At 44.1% G+C, this 15,525-nt stretch overlaps 1 protein-coding gene and 1 long non-coding RNA gene across 2 annotated transcripts in view; one reads left to right on the top strand and one right to left on the bottom strand.

Moving 5' to 3' along the window:
- The window catches only part of SEMA5A (semaphorin 5A), a 630,546-nt gene that overhangs the window by 82,475 nt on the left and 532,546 nt on the right, over positions 1-15,525 (top strand). The window lies entirely within an intron of this gene.
- LOC127043996 (uncharacterized) overlaps positions 6,795-15,525 on the bottom strand; it is a 46,832-nt gene continuing 38,101 nt past the window's right edge. Inside the window, exon 2 of the long non-coding RNA XR_007772381.1 lies at positions 6,795-7,013. This is a non-coding gene — a long non-coding RNA (uncharacterized LOC127043996). The remainder of the gene's footprint in view (positions 7,014-15,525) is intronic.

Below are 15,525 nucleotides of genomic sequence, written 5' to 3'. Positions count from 1 at the left end.
ACCATTACATATAGGGAACTGAAAACATTGCAATCAGGAGGTGTGATTGCAGCACAGGTAGACGTAGATCAAAGCTAGCTTGATTAACAACAGCAGTGAAGCTGCAGTAGCATAGGCAGCTGCACAGGGTACCTCTGCCTGCCCAGGACCCTGGGGACATTGCTGCTGCAGTTTCACTGCTGTTGTTGCTTGAGCTAGCTTTGATGCAGGATATTATCTGTACTTCCCAGCTCAAGGAGACATACCCAAGCTAGCTCTGATCAAACTAGTGCACTAAAAATAGAGTGTAGCCTCAGAGATGTGAGTGGGACTAGCACCCTGAGTTCCTACCTAGGGTCTTGGATGGGATCATACTCCAGATGGCTAACCCCTTCCACTGCTTTCACTTCCATGGCTATGCTCTATAGTACAGGTATGTCTAGATGTGCTGGTGATCATACCTTCTAATTGCAGTGTAAATATAACTGGATTCTGTGGAATTCTTTGATGTATTGAGGATCAGGATGTGGGTGATCATGCCCAGTGGTTAGAGCAGATGCCAGAGCAAAGAGTCAGAGCCAAAGTCAGGAATTAGAGCGGAGAGTCAGAACTTGGTTACCTGGGGCAAGGCAAGGAACAAGCAGGCACAGGAGCTATCACAGCCGTGGGTTAATGCTTTGAATAGCCACTGAGCTCCTGCTGCTGGTGGGCTTGAGCCAGTCTGTTGACTCTTATAACCCATCAGGCACTGTAGCTAATTAGGCAGCCTGCTACAGGCCAGCTGTGCTTGTTAGGTTGCCTAGAGACCAGCTTTGCTCCAGGCCCTGTTTTCTGAGGTAAGTGTGGTGTTGTTGCTTCCAAATCTAGAAGACCCTCTTCACCAACTTCTTCACTGGACCTGCACATCTGCATTGACACCTTACGGGGTCAGCTTACCTTCAACATCCTGTGGCCTTTTTTTGTAGGAGAGGGTGCCAAGCCATGAAAAACTCTTTCTTCCCCCAACTAAAGCCTTTAATCACAGCCTAACCTCTACCCAGTAGAGAAGCCTAGTCCTCATGGAGTCTCCATGGAGGAGCTTCTGTGGGTCATGGAAATCGGAGACCAATGCAGCAGCAATGACACTCCCCTTTCCATCCTCTTCTTAGATAGGTTGATGAGGAGTTTGGCCCTTATATCTCTGTATGGCTCTCAATTGTGACTTAAAGCCAGGTTAGAATTATAACATTAACCTCACTATTTATGCAGGATCAAACTTGATGTGGAATTGAGGTATTGCTTTGACAATGTGGAGCATCAAACCGTTGTTTTAGTGTTTTCATAGAAATCACCCACAACAATTCATTGGAATAGGTGTTCAATATATCAAAAAAAGCATGGGAAAATGTTCTCTTTTTTGCTGAATAGCAGTAAATTAATTTTTTATCATCATGACATTGTGAATGGGTCTTTGTTGAACTAAGGAATGCACTTTGTTTGAACTTCATAGCCTCAATATCGAATTTTATGTTATCTTTTCATTCAATATGTTTCTGTTACATCAGTGGAATGATATGAAAGCCCTGTGCTGGCCAAAATAATATATCTAAATTCCCACTTATGTTTCAACATAAGGTCCATAAACTGGAGGATATAGGCTCTGGTCCAGAAGCTCAGCTAGAGTAAGCAGGCACAGCTCTGTTGACTTCAGCTGAGGATCTGTCCCTCTTTTTTTTCATTTTTCAGGGATACTGAGTTCAAAATTTCTGCTGCAAGTTGTACTTTTTAATAGCTCAACCATTTCTTAACAGCAGATTTTATCACTGTTAAATATATGTTTATGCAGTGTTGTTGTCACTGTGTTGGTCTCAGGATATTAGAGAAAGAAGATGAGTGAGGTAATATCTTTTATAGGACCAGCTTCTGTGAGCAAGAGAGATACGAGCTCTTTTTCAGGTTACCTGAGCCTCAAAGGACTTTTTTAAACAATGTACCAGACAAGAATGAACTTGCGCAAACTGCCTCCCAGAGCCTGAACCCCAATCCCCTCCCCCAGTCTAAGGCCTGCACCCCAGACCTCCTCCCTCACCCAAACTCCCTCCCAGAACCTTGGGCAGGTGTGGGGGTGGAGTTTGGGCAGGGGTGGGTTCTGGCCACCACCAAAATTTCTACAAACATGCCACCCCTGCTCAGGTGGTAACCTAGATGAAAAGCAGGGGCTTTCTCATGACTGGGGCCCCCTTTGTTCTGTTCCGCCCCCTTTTATAGCTTTGGCACAAGGTGGGAATCTTTTGTCTCTCTGGATCCCCACCCATCCTTCTAACTGGAAAAGCAACAGGTTTAAGAGGGATTCCAGTTCAGGTGACATGATCACATGTCACTGTAAGACCTCCTTCTTCATTACCTAGGAGCTGGCCAACACAGGAAGGCTTGCAAGTAAACAAACCCATTCACAGTTAATTGATTCTGAAGCACCCTTAATAGCTTCCACTTAATACAGGAGTTTCCAAACTTCCCTGCTTGTTCAGGGTAAGCCCCTAGTGAGCCGCGAGACACTTTGTTTACCTGAGCATCCGCAGGTACGGCCACTCGTGGCTCCCAGACATAGAAATAATACATGCAAACAAATAGGATGAACACACTCAGTAGATCATAAGTTTTGTAATGATACCTTACAAGAGATCTTATGCATGAAGCATATTCCAGTTATATCATATTTACAATCATAAGCATATTTCCATAAAATATTATGGAGTGCAATGTCACACCCTCCTTCTGAACTTACTGCTGGAGTCTTGGACACTGTCCATAGTGGAGGCAGTACATATAAAATCCCTGTTTGTCTCTGGTTACACACCCTCTTTCAATACCTTTAAACCCTATGTTGTTGTTCATAAGTGTCCTAGCAAGGTTTGGGGTTCCTGGTCCTCAGGTGCCTGAAAACAAGTTGGGGTGCAGTATTGCTAACAGAATGCAGATAACAGTAGCTGTAAAAGTGTAGGTGTCTTGGCATTTAGCCACCAATGCCATGAGGTAGCGTGCCTCAGTTTTCCCTTCCACACAGCAGTGTAGGCCTGTTGTGCTTTTGCTGCTGTGCCAAGCTTCCAGCTTGTCTACAGGTATAAGCTGAAAAGTCACATGTTTGTGGGACTGTCTTGTCACCATTCCTAGCATGTACAAAAGGTTTTCCAAAAATCATGTTGTCACGCATCAAAAAAAAAAATATATATATATATAATAGAGATATACCCATCTCCTAGAGCTGGAAGGGACCTTGAAAGGTCATTGAGTCCAGCCTCCTCTAGCAGGACCAAGTACTGATTTTGCCCCAGATCCCTAAGTGGCCTCCTCAAGGATTGAACTCACAACCCTGGGTTTAGTAGGCTAATGCTCAAACCACTGATCTATCCCTCCCTGCTCAGAGCATTTATTATTAGCAGGCTGCAGAGAAGGCTCTGCATTCCTCCCCCCCAGCAGACTGTTCACACAGCCTGGCTTGCCCAGTATCCACTGCATTTCCCAATCCTTTTGTGTACCACGGTAGGTGCTTAGACACAAATTCTCCTGCCTCTTTGGAGAAGGCTTTCAATTCAGGCATGTGTTTGAGGGTTTGGCAAGGAAAGGGTGTACTGCGACCATGCCTGTCCTCAGCCCCTTCGCTAGAATTTCTCTGTGTTGGACCTCACCTGCTTGTGAAGTTTCCCAAATGCAAAGTTTTTCTTCTTCCCGCCTTGAAGAGACAGTTTTCTCTTTTACAAGTGTAGGGTGGCCAGATGTCCCGATTTCATAGGGACAGTCCTGATTTTGGGGTCTTTTTCTTATATAGGCTCCTATTACCCCCACCCTCTGTCCCAATTTTTCATGTTTGCTGTCTGGTCACCCTACAAGCGTAGCAGGAACAACCTCTTTCAATTAAGTGCCTTGGTTTGGTAAGGTCCCCTCGGTCACCCCACTCTCTGTTCCCAAAAGGTCAGTTGGGTGGACTTTCCCCTCCAGGAGATTTGACCTCCAGTCAGAGGTGAAAGTAAGCCGGTATGGGCCAGTACGGAAGATTGGTAGGAAAAGGAGACTGGCTGAAGGAGGGAGAAGCCTGCCCCTTGCATAAGAATAGTTTAAACTCAGCTGTTCACTGAGCGGTTCAGCCCCCTGGGGTTAGGAGTGGTTTCTGGCATCCTTGTTAATTTCACTCACATAGCTGGAAGGAGTGGGGAGAGTGTGTTTGACCATGGCAGGGACAGTCCTTGTCTGCCCCAGGGGATGAGGGGATCTCTCTCCAATACTAATATACACAACAAATACAAGACACAACATTGGTTTCTCGTCTCCCTCCCCCTCCTCCAGCCAGGCTGCAGACAAGGCTCTGCATTCCTCCCCCCAGCAGGGGTTCTCCTCTAGGCTCTAGCTTGCAGCATTAGGAGCCGTTTCTTCCATCCTTTTTAATTTCACTCCCAGTTGTTGTTGGAGGCGGGGAGGGGGTGTGTGACCATGGCAGGGGCAGTTCTTTCCTGCCCCCGGGATGAGGGGATCTCCTATACACAAAAAATGCAATCAAAATCAGAAACCATTTCCAAGTTCAAATCTATCCCATTGCCTCCCCAGCAGAGGATCATGGTTGTGATGTCCAAACTGCTTGCAGATCCTCTTTGAAATGTTACTGAACCGTGCAGGGAACAACTGAGTTTAAACTATTCTTATGCAGCAGGTAGACTTCTCCCTCCCTTATCCAGTCTCCCTGCTGCCAGCTAGAGGGAAGCCCCTGCAGCTGCTGCTCAGTGCCAGGCAGGGAGAAAGCATGGAGCCTAGTGTCCGGAGCCTGGCTGGAGGAGGAGGGAAGACACGGAGAAAAATGTGACAGTGAGTTTTCCCTTTTTCAGGCTTATTCCGAAAGTAAAGTTTTATTATAGACAGTACTGGTAGTAGTAATAGTAGCTTTATTTTCTCTATCTATGTCATGCAATGGGAGGAATCCATGAAGTACATAGGAGAGGTGAGTTGCTTGCGATTGGACCATATGGGTAAGAAATGTAAATTACTTTCACCCCTGCTCAAACCCCAAGGCTCCCAGCCACCTCTGCAGCTGGTAGCTCCGAGGGTGATTTAAAGGGCCCGGCTCCTAGCTTGAGCTGAATCCCTGAGCCCTTTAAATCCTGATTTAAAAGCCCGGGGATTTAAAGCCCCCACCTCTTCTGATAGAGGCCACGCCTCTTCCGGTTGAGGCTCCTCTCCCTCCGCAGGACTCTGGAGTACCAGCAAGTCCTTTAAGTTACTTTAACCCCTGCTCCCAGTCTTCCCTTAAAACCTGACATATAAGTGAGGGGTCTGGGATTTCAGATGCTGATCCTTCACCCGCCTCCTCTGGAAATGCCTTCCTACAAAAGGTGGAGAAACCCTCCTGTCCCCCATCACCTTCCATCTGGATTTCCCTCTCTGGGCTCCCCTCTGGGTCAGACACTCCTGTGCCCCCCAAAAGGGAAGGTGACTCTGATTCAGCTGTGGGCTAACAGCTACCAGCTATAACAGACCCTTCACTGGGCAGCAAAATCTCCCCCCTTTCACACAGGTTGGGCTTGCTTCCAGCTACAGAGCCCTTGGGGTTTGTTCCCACTGCAGCGGTCACCAGGACCCCAACTTCCATCTCTGGGATACATGTTTCTTCGCACCGCAGGGTCAGGTCTGTCACCTGCTGAACTACATCTTCCTGGCAGTCAGCAGCTGGGAAGGCCTCCCTGTTACAAGGTGGACCATCCCCCTCCCTCAGGGAGATGATCACAGTCCTTCCCGCAGGGACCTGCCTTGAGCCTCGGGGCTACAAAAACTAGGGTGACCAGACAGCAAGTTTGAAAAATCAGGACAGAGGGTGGGGGGTAATAGGAGCCTATATAAGAAAAAGACCCCAAAATCGAGACTGTCCCTATAAAATTGGGACATCCGGTCCCCTAACAGGAACTGGTTATGACCATCCCTGCCCCCAGCAGCCCACTGTTTACCGCTACAGAGGAGTTGAAGAGACACTGTCCTATTTCCCCAGCAGCACATGTGAGTTCACCCTCTTCTCTGGGACTTTCAGCACAAGATTCCTTCTTGCTGCTTATAAACCCTGGGACAGATTCTGCCACATCAAAAAAGTAATTTCTCAGTAGAAACGGTGCAAAATTTTTGCTACTGCTGCCACAGTTAGTTCAGCCTGCACATCACCAGTTTTCATGTGTACCTTAGCTAAAGGTGCAAGGACTTTGTAACCTCCCACCAATTCTAATTCTGCCATTTTTCCTGGTAAAAAATCCTTCTCATGGATCAGGTCTCTCCGGACCACAGAAATCTCTGCGCCAGTATCTCTCCATCCTTGAAAGCAGCAAAGAGTCCTGTGGCACTGTCATAACCTTAGTCCCAGATTTGGACCTTAGCGTCCAAAATATGGGGGTTAGCATGAAAACCTCCAAGCTTAGCTACCAGCTTGGACCTGGTACTTGCTGCCACCACCCAAAAAATTAGAGTGTTTTGGGGCACTGTGGTCCCCCTGAAAAGCCTTCCCTGGGGACCCCAAGACCCAAATCCCTTGAGTCTCACAACAAAGGGAAATAATCCTTTTTCCCTTCCCCCCTCCAGGTGCTCCTGGAGAGATACACAGACACAAGCTCTGTGAATCCAAACAGAGTGACTCCCCCTCTCCGTTCCCAGTCCTGGAAACAAAAAGCACTTTCCTCTTCACCCAGAGGAAATGCAAAATCAGGCTAGCAAATTCAACACACACAGATCTCCCCCTGATTTCTTCCTCCTACCAATTCCCTGGTGAGTACAGACTCAATTTCCCTGAAGTAAAGAAAAACTCCAACAGGTCTTAAAAGAAAGCTTTATATAAAAAAGAAAGAAAAAATACATACAAATGGTCTCTCTGTATTAAGGTGACGAAATACAGGGTCAATTGCTTAAAAGAATATTGAATAAACAGCCTTATTCAAAAAGAATACAAATCAAAGCACTCCAGCACTTATATTCATGCAAATACCAAAGAAAAGAAACCATATAACTTACTATCTGATCTCTTTGTCCTTACACTTAGAAACAGAAGATTAGAAAGCAGAACTACTTCTCCAAAGCTCAGAGAAAGCAGGCAGACAGAGAAAGACCTCAGACACAAACTTCCCTCCACCCAAAGTTGAAAAAATCCGGTTTCCTGATTGGTCCTCTGGGCAGGTGCTTCAGGTGAAAGAGACATCAACCCTTAGCTATCTGTTTATGACAGGCACCTTATAGACTAACAGACGTATTGGAGCATGAGCTTTCATGGGCGAATACCCACTTCGTCGGATGCATGTCTCCATCCTTGGAGCATTTTGTCATTAAGCTTAACAGCATGCATATGCTCATTGGTTGGATGTGTAGAAGCAACCTTTACAAATCCTGTGTGGTAAGAGGCAGAAGCCTGGGATACCCCTGTGCTCTGAGAAGTAACAGCTTCATGTGTTACGTGGTGCCTGTTCCCACTCAGCTAAGAACATTTATTCCTCTAGTGCTCAGTGGACTTGCAATGATAGCACCTTCTGGGCTCCTCTGCTTGTATAGGAGACTTGTGACAAATAACAGAGGAATGGGGAGGTGAACACCCAGCGTCCTTTTTCCCAGCGGTAAAACGGTGATTTTGCCTTCCCCCAAACTTGTACCCCTCTGTCAGTGGTTTATGTTTAATTGCAGCTTGTAATTTCTCATAAGAGTCTGCAAACCCAGCTAATTTACCCACTACATCCACCTTTTTGTCCCAGAAATACTGTTTTACATCATCACTGCACATATTCAGGAACTGTTCCTGAGTAACCAAATCACACATTTCTTCCATGCTTGTAATGCCTTTCCCCCTCACCCAGTTGTCTAACAAATCCCTCATTTCATTTACATAAACCACATTACTCAATCCAGATCCCCTCTTAAGACTCCTGAATTTTACCCTATGGGTTTCAGGTGTAATCTGAAACTGTTTCAAAACCAGTTCCTTAAATTTACCATAGTTTGAAGCATCAGCAATAGGCATCTTACTGAGTATGTCCAGAGCTCTCCCAGTCAATTCTGCAACCAGAGTGGTCATTTTCTGATCCTCAGGAATCACATGGTGAGTGCACAGTCTCTCAAAAGTGATGAAATACTCAGCAATATCACTGGATTCTTCATATTGTGGACATAATCATTCCCATTTGTGGCTTTTGGGGGAACTGGAGCCAGTTGCTGAAGAGTTCTGTATCTTCCACTCCATTAGAGCCAGTTCATGCTTCTTGGTCTCAGTTTGGGCCTCAGTTTCTTTGTCTTTTAACTCCAGGGCTAGCTGCTTCTGTCTTTCCTTCTCCTGCCTTTTTTTGTCAGCCTTCACCTGCCTGAGCTCCAGGGCTTGCTGCCTGTCTTCTTGAGCAGCTTGTTGGGCTAACCTCTGGGCTTCCATGGCTCTTTTGTGAGCAGCTTTTTCCCTCACACATCGTCCATCAATCTCCATTTGTTTTAATTTAATCTGCCTTTTATGTTCCTTTTCCTTCTCAGCATTTTGCAGCCTGTGCAGTTCTAGCTTCTCCTGAGCTTCACTCTCATCCCTTTTGCTAATTTTCTGTCTCTATTTCCCTTACCTGAAATAAGCAAACTGAAAATAACAAACCAGTTGCCACTTTGTCTCTTCTCGAGCTACCACACTTAAAACTCACTTAAAATCACTACCAGTGTCTCAAAGCAATCAGCTGTGCACAGATCCTGTTCGACTATGGCAATGTGACAGATTTGGTCACAGAGACTCCTTTGAGACTGTCACCTGATGTGCAGAATTTACCTCTGAGCCCATTTTCCCTGTCAGCTTGTGACTCCAGAACCTTGCAAAGCTGTTTTCAGTTAAGCCTGCAGCTTTGGGGGCGTGGATCAGACCTCGGTCTGTGTTTGCAGCAGGCTAGCATATCTGGCTCAAGAAGGCAGGGTTCTGGAGTCCCCAAGCTGGCAGGGAAAACAGGCTCAAAAATAAATTCCACATGTCAGGTAACAGTCCCAAGGGGGTCTCTGTGACTGAACCCGTCACAAGTGGGCCATATGTTTTTGATCAGATGATTAATGCTGTATACCATAACAATTTAAAGTGATTACAATGTTTTCCATGTGCTATATGAAAAAAAATATGGATGAATAGATATTTTGATAAAAGTCACAATGATGCCAGGTCCTGACTTCATTGAAATGTATGTTTTCCCTGTGAGTACAAAGCAGTACATGGTGTAGGCATAATGAAAGGATTGAAAAGAAGATATGGGGCAGGGCTAAGAAAAAGTCATTAAAGGAAAAGCACAGATAACAAAACTTCTTACTCTAAAGTCATACAGTATGTCAAGGGGAATTTAAAGCAAACATTCACATTAAGAACATAAGAACAGCCATACTGGGTCAGACCACAGGTCCATCCAGCCCAGCATCCTGTCTGCCTACAGTGGCCAATGCCAGGTGCCCCAGAGCGAGTGAATCTAACAGGCAATGATCAAGTGATCTCTCTCCTGCCATCCATCTCCAGCCTCTGACAAACAGAGGCTAGGGACATCATTCCTTACCCGTCCTGGCTAATAGCCATTAATGGACTTAATCTCCATGAATTTATCTAGTTCTCTTTTAAACGCTGTTATAGTCCTAGCCTTCACAACCTCCTCAGGCAAGGAGTTCCACAGGTTGACTGTGCGCTGTGTGAAGAAGAACTTCCTTTTATTTGTTTTAAACCTGCTGCCCATTAATTTCATTTGGTGGCCCCTTGAGAACATATTGTACATCTTTTATACTCTTATTCATAAAAATAACTTTATCTAGTTCCCATGATGGTTTGTTGTAGTTACATACAAACTTTATTGCTGGTGTTTTTTATGTCCTCATTTTTCTAGTGCAACAAATGCATTTTCCTTTAAATGGCACATAGAGAGGGTTATTTATTTTATGATTCAATTTAATTCTTCTCTAAATTCTCTCCAGCTTTGTGGCATATATCTTCTGAATCCTGCAGTTGGATACACTAATGGGAAAATACGTGAGAGGCACTCTCCATGCACTCTTCCTCCTCCTCTGCCCTAGGCCCTCATCGTCCCCATGTTTGCATTTCTATACCTATCCTTCTGGAGTCCAATCACCCAGTACCCAGTCTTTTGTGGGAAACTATGCATTAGTCCTCTCCCACATTGTGGATGTGGGGTACTAGATAATTCTCATTGCCACTACTGAAATATTTTTTGAGTGTTGGCAGTGAATATTAGTGCTCTCCAGAAAATCCTGTCGACTAGAGTCCTACAGACCTTTGGATTGGAGGCCAGTAGCTCTATGGTGGAAACCATGAAGCTAGAAGGGAGGAAGAGCAACTTGGTATCCCCTGAAGATAGCTCAATGATAAGCAAATTTAATAGCTTTATTCATTACAAAAACATAACACAGAATCAAAACCATATATAACAGTCTGAGATACTGAAGCTAAATACTAAAAGCATTACTTCAGTGTTTTTCTTTTAATTGCACCATAACTGTCAATAAATTGAGAAAGAGTAAGTTGGATGAAGAAATACACTAGCAGAATCAATGATTTAGATATGATCTTTATTCATGTTTCCTTTAGTGTTTCTATTAAGCAACTTCAAAGGTGTTTAGTGTGCCAGTTCTTTATTTGGCTGAAGTCTATATAAAATGACACTCTAAATTAGCTTGAGTAAGTTAAAATGAAAATACTATATGGGAACTTTTGACACTGCCCTGAATAAGGAATACTGGTACCAGAAAATGTTATGGAAGTGTGAAACAATGCTGTTGACATATTTGTTCAGTTACTTAACAATTATTAAGATAGTTTCCTTTATTGGTAGTATTCGTTAAAGTCCAAATCCTGCTCATTTTATTCATCTAACACTACGGCAGAAGTTATTAGAAGTTTTGCATGTCAGACCAGCACACCAAAATTATCCTAAGTCAATAGTGAACTGTCAAAATTTAAGAAGTTACAACAACTTGGAAAAAGCCTCACTTAAATAACATATTGGAAATGAAGAATATTTGCCCCATCAAAGCTCATGTATTTCCTTAGCACTCCCTCCCCTCTTCTTCCCTTCTCGTTCCCATAATGTTATGTTGATTCTTGAATGAGCTAAGATTTTTAATGTGACATAGTTGTTTGGAAAGGCACTTTTCGCAGATGGGGTTCTTTGTGCAGAAAGATATTGCTTTCTGATGTCAGCTTTAAATATATTATGTTTCATGCCCAATCCTGTTGCACAATATGGAACAGAGAAAAGTAATGCAATTTGACATTATCTCTCTACTCTTATTAATCCCTTCAGCTGTTTTGCTTTCTGGCTGGACAGATTTAAATAGACTGCAGCCTTAACTTGTCCTGTACTTTTGAGTTCTTGGATAAGCTTTGTTGCTCTGCACTTTTTCAAATGTTATAGCATTTTTATTGATTCATGTATTTATTGTTAATGATATAGTGATCAGGATTAAGCATAAAGTTGTGAGTGGGATTTCAGACAGAGAATGTTATAATTTAGGGCCCTATAATCCCTGTTATGCCTTTGTTCAGAGAGGAAACCACGACTCTTCCTCTTTCAGCATGCTTCCTCTTCCCATGGACCTTGTGTGAGGGAACTGGCTGGGCTCCTTTGAATTTTCTTTCTCCCATATACATGGACAAAATAATAAAGCACAAAATAATTAAGCCCGAGACCGGCAAGCCCTGTCTCCCCTCACCCATGTGGTTTTGTTGCTGTTGTGTTATGTGTGCACATGATCAGAAGCTTGAGTAGTTAAGAGCGTGAATGGACATTATTAGAATCCAGACATGAAGTTGGCTGGGATTTAAGTTTAAGCAGCAGAAGAGATTTCAGATTGGGTAATGGAGGGGCTGCAGCTATGAACTGCATGGAATAGAGGTGTGTCCAGAACAGGGCAGAGGGCAGCAAGTTAGGTAAACAGCCCACCTTGCTCTCTGTATATCAATGTAGCAGCTGCAATGGTGTTAGATATGTTTTAGCTATTTTTGTGTTAACTACAAAAATAAAAAAGTGCCCCAGGCCATTATTTTGGGTACATGATGAGATGATTCTGAAATCTAAAATAAAATCAATGAACAATCATCTCTTTTCCTTTAAATTGCTTAGAAGAGCTATGGAAAAATGACCAAAAAATTGAAACTTAATATGAAAACCTTTCCACGCCCCAGAGATGTACTTTTTCACGGGCTTTTTACAAATTGGCCATTTTCTAGCAAGAGTACTCCCATTGATGTCAGTAGGAATACTTGTGGAGTAAGGTATTATTCAGTGTGAGTACAGGATTCCAATTCCACAGAAAGTAATCACATTAACTTTTAAAATTATACAGGTCCTTTGGTGCAAATTTATTTTTGGCTGAAAGCTATTTTGAATGGATTTAATTTTTTTCATTAAAATTAGGACAATTATTTAGGCAAATGCTCCTCAATTCTTTCTCTCCTTCCCCTCTCCACCTTCTTTAGGTGTGATTTTCAGCCACACCCTACAACATTTGGGTTTATTTACAAAATCAACCTGTTTTCAAAAATCCTCAAGTTGCAAATTAAGTCTAGAAGTTTTTACAAATTTGTTTCATTTAGGCAGATTATTCCCTTTCTTCTGCATTCTGCCCTACATGCTACATGATCCAAGGAATAAAGTGACTTAGGGTATGGCTACACTTACAGCTGTACAGTGCTGGGAGTTACAGCTGTCTTCGTACAGCTGTGTAGGGAAAGCGCTGCAGTGTGGCAACACTGACAGCTATCAGCGCTGCATCTGAGGAAGTGGGTATTCATCCACGAAAGATCAAGCTCCAAAACGTCTGTTAGTCTATAAGGTGCCACAGGATTCTTTGCTGCTTTTGCAGTGTAGGCAGCTATCCCAGCGTTCAAGTGGCTGCAAATTGCTTTTCAAAAGAGGGGTGTGGGGTGTAGTGTGACAGGGGGCGTGAGGGGGACAGAGAGAGTGAATTTTTGGAGCTGACACTGTTGTCAGCTCCCTGCCTTGCAAGTTCTAAGGACTGGAAGATACACAGCACCTACCTTCAATCATTTTAAAAGTTTCGACCCCTTCCCCCACCCCTCTCTTATTCATTAAATGCAAATTATGCACTCCTAAATAGCCTTCGGACCACATAAGCAGCTGCTCACACACGGACTGCCTCCTCCCCCTCCGCCGTGTGGCTTCTCTCCTCAAGCAAACAGCTGTGAACATTCCAAAGCAATTCTCCTGCCTGCCTCCACAGGCTTGCTCGAGCAAACAGGAGCTGTGTTTGTTTTTTAGATAAGCAGCTCCAGGGAGCCTGGAGTTCAGCCACTCTTCCGGTTTGTTGTGAACAGGCATTCTGGGATACCTCCTATACCTGGAGGCCAATTACAGTGCTTTTGGTGGCCACACTTGACGAGCAGCGCTGCATCACCAGTGCTGCAATCGTTATACCCCAAGCAGACCAGGTGTACAGCCAGCGCTGCAGCCAGGGAGTTGCAGCGCTGGATGTGCCTTGCAGGTGTGGACAGTTACTAAGTTGCAGCGCTGTAAACCCACCACCAGTGCTGTAACTCTCCAGTGTAGCCATGGCCTAAGAAAGGTTGAGCCAGGTTAGTATTCGGGAAGGAGACCATCCAGAAACACCATCCTGCTGCAGGAAGTGGTGCTGGTAAGTTATATTCTGTTTGAGTCATTAGTGAATCAGTGCATTGGGCTGTATTGTTGGAGGTGTTCTGTTTTGAATGAGATGGCATTAAAGATCCCATGTTACATTTTTCACTGTCTTGTCTATTAGAAGTGAGGTGAAGGACGGTTTTAAAACCCTACACAATTAACAAATACAGCCATGAACAGTGTGCGTGCTTTACTAACCAGAGTATCTGTGTGATCTTATTATTGTCACCTGCATCCCTCCTCACCCATGGCCCCTCTTTGTTGTCTGTTTATGTTCCCAATTTCTTGTCATATCAAATATTTTTTGTATGCTCTTCTGAGCAGGGAGTGTGTCTGTATTTGTTTCGGTGAGTCACCTAGCACTTTTTTATGTGTTTGAACAATATTTAATAATAGAAATAAAAGTGTTGCTGTGCTCTGTTAAATATCTGCTGGATTTCACCCTTGAGATGACATATCAGCATTGGCAGAAATTCTATAGCTCTCTGATAAATTTGTAAAATCCCTTTGGGATCAATTGAGATGGATTATACTATTTAAAAGAATATAATCATTTAACACAGAGTTCACATTGGTATAAACTATATTCTACTTCCTCTATGAGAGTACAGCTATTTTAAAGTCTACAGTGTATGTGCCTTTCTTGTACTAACAGGTTCTAATGGGTTCAGTTACTTCACTGCCTCCAGCTCTAACACATGTGAATTATGTTCTTAAAGATGGTTAGAAATTGCTGTATGCTTTCACAGGGTTGCTAGTCCTTTTCATACATTTGGTGTTTGAACCATTTCCTCACTTCAGTAGCACGGTGAATTCACAAGAAAAGAGGAGAGGCAAAGTTAAGGAGAGAGAGCTGGAATAGTTTGGATTAAGACACAGTTCTTATTCTATGAATGCTGAGCAGCTAATGAAGTTAATAAATGCAGAGTAGGTAGGAAAGGGTTAGTATAAAATAGATATCAGTATTCATTAATTTAGATAATTAATTCATTAATTGGACAAAAAATTCCAAACGTGGTTGCCTAAAGTTAAGCATCTTGAAAGATGAGAAACTGAACTACAACTCCCTTTTCTACATCAGACCAAGGGTGGTGGAGGATTGAACTCAGGTCTCCCCCCACATCCCTAGTAAGAGCATGAACCATGGGACTAAAGGCAGCTCAGCATCTCCACCCCTCCCCCCATATTTCTTGCAAAAAAAAAAAAATGCTTAGGTGCTTGTTTCCAGGAAAGGGTTCGCAGCTGTGAATTCCAAGGAGAGAGAGGAGCCTTCCTCCAGGCCAGACTTAGGCACCTAGCTCTCTGAGAAGAGCTGGACTTCGGCAACACCCCTCTTCTCAGCATTGGTAGCTTAGGTTGCTCAGCATGCTGACTTTTATGGATTCCATATTTAGGCAAGTAATTCTCCCTGTGTACTGTACCAGGAGTCTAGGCATGTGATTTAAGGTTGTGGGCTTGGGGCTTGAGGCTCCTGCAGCCAGCCAGGGTTTGGGGTGGCTCAGGTGGGTGGGTGGGCCAGGGCTCTTCTGGCTGCTGTGGGGGGCTTAAGGCTCCTCTGGCCTTGGCAGGCAAGAGTAGGGGGGTGTAGTGGGGGCTAGGGCCTTGGGAAGAAGGGGGTGGGGCCTTGGGTGGAAGGGGCAGAGGAGGGGCTATCCTCCCAAAACGGGAGGTTCACAATCTGCCCATGGCTGTGGATTCCACTGGGTAGCAAAGCATCTAAAAGTTAGGTGATGCAAAACTGAGCATTGTAGCACCCAAGACCCTTTGTGGATCTAGCCTGAAGTCCATATTACATATCTGAATAGATGTCATGATTTTTAGAGGTACTGGGACTCATAGTGCCCCTTGATTTCAATGGTTCCTGCCAAGTGCATATTCCTTCTGAAACCCAGGC

This window comes from Gopherus flavomarginatus, chromosome 2 (genome assembly GCF_025201925.1).
Source record: "Gopherus flavomarginatus isolate rGopFla2 chromosome 2, rGopFla2.mat.asm, whole genome shotgun sequence".
In the NCBI taxonomy this organism is placed as follows: Eukaryota; Metazoa; Chordata; order Testudines; family Testudinidae; genus Gopherus; species Gopherus flavomarginatus.
Note: the sequence above shows the minus strand (reverse complement) of the source record. Positions and strands in the feature narration are given on the sequence as shown.